This window comes from Palaemon carinicauda, chromosome 44 (assembly GCF_036898095.1).
Source record: "Palaemon carinicauda isolate YSFRI2023 chromosome 44, ASM3689809v2, whole genome shotgun sequence".
NCBI lineage: Eukaryota > Metazoa > Arthropoda > Malacostraca > Decapoda > Palaemonidae > Palaemon > Palaemon carinicauda.
In genome coordinates this window covers 27,315,587-27,320,586 of record NC_090768.1, presented here as the reverse complement: position 1 = coordinate 27,320,586, position 5,000 = coordinate 27,315,587, and positions in this window count along the sequence as shown.

The following is a 5,000-nucleotide window of genomic DNA, read 5'->3' as shown; positions in this document are numbered from 1 at the left end:
TGCTTATTGTTCCTCTCCAATCAGTTTTAGTTATATTAAAGGCAAAAACACATTTTGAAATAGGAGTACTTATATCAAATCCTTTTGGGAAGAAATGCGTATTATTATTATTATTATTATTATTATTATTATTATTATCATTATTATAGTTACTTACTAAGCTACAACCCTAGTTGGAAAAGTAGGATGCTATAAGCCCAAGGGCCAAAACGGGTAGCCCAGCGAGGAAAGGAAACAAGGAAAAATAAAATCTTGTAATATCAGTAACAACATTGAAATAAACATTTCCTATATAAACTATAAAAACTTTAACTAAACAAGAATCAGAGAAATTAGGTAGAATAGTGTGCCCGAATGTACCCTCAAGCAAGAGAACTCTAACCCAAGACAGTGGAAGACCATGGTACAGAGGCTATGGCGAGACTAAAATAACGTCAACAATCTGGTTTTTGAGAAAGCTAATATGTCCCAAGTTTTGTTTGCGATGATGAATTAATCATTGCATTGTTAATGAGGCCAAAGACGTATTGTTGAAAAGATGATGTTTTATAGGTATTAAGCCAAATCTAATTCATTACGAGACAGTATGTTACCATAATAGGCAGTTAATTCTAATAGCCAGGCCTTCTCCATCATGAGGCTCAATACTACACAGTATTCTAGAAGTTTTATTCCAGCTGTTACCATGTTGTGGAATGATCTCCCTAATCGGATAGTTGAATCAGTAGAACTTCAAAAGTTCAAAGTTGGAGCAAATGTTTTTATTTTGACCAGGCTGACATGAGTCTTTTTATAGTTTATATAGGACATATCTGTTTTTGACGTTGTTAATAGTTTATATAGGACATATCTGTTTTGACGCTGTTACTGTTTTTAGAATGATAAATTGTTAATTTGTTCTCATCATTTATTTATTTCCTTATTTCCTTTCCTCACTGGGCTACTTTTCCCTATTGGAGCCCTTGGGCTTATAGCATCTTGCTTTTCCAACTAGGGTTGTAGCTTGGCTAATAATAATAATAATAATAATAATAATAATAATAATAATAATTATAATAGGCGTTTTGGAATTATACTTAACATTATAAATATGTGATTATTGCAAAGCTGATAAACGCCAAGATAAGATGGTCCAAAGATAACACACATTCCACCTTTTAGGGTTTGTAAATTGTTCCCGTAATGAGGTTGGAAAATGAAAAAAATTAAGGTATTTTTCAAATTATGATTAGACTTGAGCTTACAAAGAATTCAAAACACTTGCTCCTTGTGAATTAACGAGGAAGGCAGTCACTTTTATATTAAGGATGGGTAATTCAAGCGCAAGCTATTCAGAGAGCCAAAAATAGCCACGTTTTGAAACAAATTGATTTAAAACAGAATCCATAACCAATTGATTAATATATAAATAAGATAGTTTTCCAGAGGATACCTGCTTTAGAATGGTTCTTTTGTGTATGAGAGAGAGAGAGAGAGAGAGAGAGAGAGAGAGAGAGAGAGAGAGAGAGATACTTCAAACGGATAGGGAACCCTCTTTAAAAGGTATATTAATTAATTGATTACAGTCTTTGAATAATGAAAATGGGTGAAGAGTTAAACTCTCTCTACATGTAAGATATCTGTCTTCGCTTTTCTCCGATTTTTCTAGTTTTTTAATATGGCTTCGATTAAGTTTTCATGTTAATACGCGATCTCAACAACAGACGACATAGCTTGGTTTTAAAATACCATTAAGAATGAACAATTTTCATTTTCCTGGGAAGCATTTGGAAGTCTACAGCTTTTGTATCAGCTTTGCAAGGCAAGAAACAGTGACATTCCCATGACAATCAGGACAATGCCTTAGAGACTGACTATATATCATATGAACAAATCCCAAGCCTCCTCTCCACCCAAGCTAGGACCAGGGAGGGCCAGGCTCGTTAGTGCCATTAGTGTCTGCAACCTTACCATCCTTGTGAGCTAAGGTTGGCTGGGGTTTGGAGGAGCCTATTTGCAAAAAGGACAAACGTATCTAGTGATAATAGATTCAACTATACAATCTGTAATTCTTAATTCAGCAAAACCATTTTTCTTCAACAGATGATGAAGATAATGTCAAGAAGCACTCATGAAAAAGATATTATCTTAGACCTTAGCAAGGAATTACAATAAGATAAATATCCTTGAATATTGTAGAAAAAAAAAATAAAAAGTTTTAGTGACTGAAAAAGATAAAATAAAATTGACGCTTTATGAAAACTACGTTGTTATTAGAAAAGAAAATCCTATGCAATTTTCACTATAGAAAGAAAACATATTAGGGAAGTCTATCTCAACAGTACAAATCAGCTATCAAATCTATCCCGACTAAACTTGACATAATAAAAAACAAAATGAAATTCTCAATGATTGGCACATTTTGTCGTGGTAAATACATCACTAAATTTAATATCCACTGTATAAAATGTCGGTCTTGAGGTTATAACATCTATTTTCCCTAAAATCAAATTTTCCGACCCACTCTCATCGAAATGTGGTTTCGCTGGAAGATAAATTGAAAAGTAAATCTTCTGGATAGGGGAGGATCGACCAGAAAAATATCAGCACCGAAGAATAACAGAAGCTGACGTCCCAAGGCCACTGAAAGAATGGGAGGATTTTGAGGGAAGGGAATTGAAAAGGAGTGGGAGAGGCGGGAGAAAACTTTTCAGAGAAAAAGGCCTCGCAAATAGGAAACAGGAAGATTAGTCTAGAGCCAATTTTCACCACGACAATAGCAACTCCTGTTTTGTCAGTCTGACGCGAAAAATTTTAAAATATAAATAAAAGAAGGAAATATGTCATCTTTTGATTGGACGATCTAGATCAGTGGTTCCCAACCTGGGGGAAATTTCCCCCTGGGGGGAAATTTGAAGCTACCAGGGGGGAAATAATTACACTACCTACTAACTAAAAAAAGTATCAGGTGATAAAGCTAGCCCTGATATTGATACACTGGTGCACAAGAAGCAGCCTCAACCTTCTCACTAATTTAATTTTGAAGTAGAAGAATAAACATAAGTCATTTTATTTTCGTACTAGCCGCTCTCCATATACTGATAAACAAATAGTTAGAGTAAAATGGATAGAGAGCGGTTAGTAACAACTAAACTCATAGCTCTATGGCTATGCGGTTAGTTGTTACTAACCGCTCTCTATCCATTTTACTCTGTAACTATTTGTTTATCAGTATATTTGTATAATGGAAAAATAAATTAGTAAGTCGTCACAGAGTGTTTCAACTACTCTTTCCCTCATACACATGAAGGGGGAAATCTGGAGGGTTGCACTGGGTGCAGGGGGGAAATGACAGGAAAAAGGTTGGGAACCACTGATCTAGATTCTAGAAGGATGTTTGTGATCTTCAAACATTTCCATCATTCATGTACCATCTGGTTTTGCTTTGTTTTCAATAGATGCAGTGAATTCTATTTTTGATGACTTGCGTGTTATGAGGTGGCTTACCTTATACTGAAGCTTTTAAAGATTTAAAGGCTACTCATGAATGGCAGAGGCAAGGGACAGTGCCATTTCCCTATCAACAGGACAATGCCATTGAGACTGACCAAATACATATGATCAGCGCCCAAGCCCCTCTCCACCCAATAGGGCCAACAGATGTTTGCATTAAAGGATGGAAATATGAATATCATCCACAATAGAGATGAAGTGATAGAAATTGCAGAGGATTTCAATAAAATGCTATACAATAATGATAAAAGAAATAACTTCACCAATAGAAATAATAAAATACCTGACCAGGTACCAAAAGTAACAGTGAGAGAAGTAAAGAAAGCATTAAAAGACATAAAATAGACAAAGCAGCGACTTAAAAGACCTGAAAAATTACCTCCTAATAAGTTTACTCTCCATAATGCATAGAATATTTACAAAAATCTTATTAGGCAGAATAGAAAGACAGTTAGACTCAACCAAGAGAGCAAGAAGGCTTTAGAAGTTGGTATTCAACAGCTGACCATATATATGTATACTAAGCTAATGAAAAAAATAACAGGGTATAACAAACCTCTATGTGTGGCATTTATAGACTATGAGAAAGCTTTTAATTCTGCCAAAACATCAGCAGTAATGAAAGCCCTTCAAAAACAAGGAATAGAAGAACTTTGGTTAGAACACTTGAATATATCTACTGTATACAGGAATTACAGCAACCCTAAAACTACATGAAGATAGTGAGAAAATTTTGATTGAGAAAGGAGTTAGACAGAGAGACCTCATCTCTCCTAAATTAATCACATCATGTCTAGAAGTTTTTAAGAATTTGGACTGGGAAAATTTAAGAATCAATATTAATGGGGAATAACTCAAGAACTTAAGATTTGCAGATGGGAAGAATTACAAAAGATAATAGAAGACTCGAATAGAGAAACCAGAGAGGTAGGACTGGAAATGAATATGAGTAAAACTAAAATACTGTTCAATGAAAATGCAGAGACAACGAATAGAGGTTATGGACGAGTCCCTAGAGATTGTTGATGAATATAAGCATTTGAGACAGACAGTAAGTGTTTCGAAAGGACACAAAACCGAAATCAAAAGAAGCATAGGCATGGGATGGAGAGTATTTGGTAAACAAAGGGATTTTGTAAAAGTAAGATAGAAGCCTCTACGCTAAAAAGACAAGTATTTAATGAATATATATATATATATATATATATATATATATATATATATATATATATATATATATATATATATGTGTGTGTGTGTGTGTGTGTGTGTGTAAATTATAAACAGAGCACCAAGTGTATCCTAATTCACTCCCATTTACTATGTAGAAGTATATCATCATATCTGGCAGCAATAATAACTTTTATTATTTTTCTGTTATCACATTCACCACCGAAAGGGTTCAATTATTTCTAAACTATTCTCGGACATATAATGAAATACAAATGAGGCGGATTGCTTATGCTTGCCTCATCAATTATATTTTGAAAAATTACCTTGATCTTTAG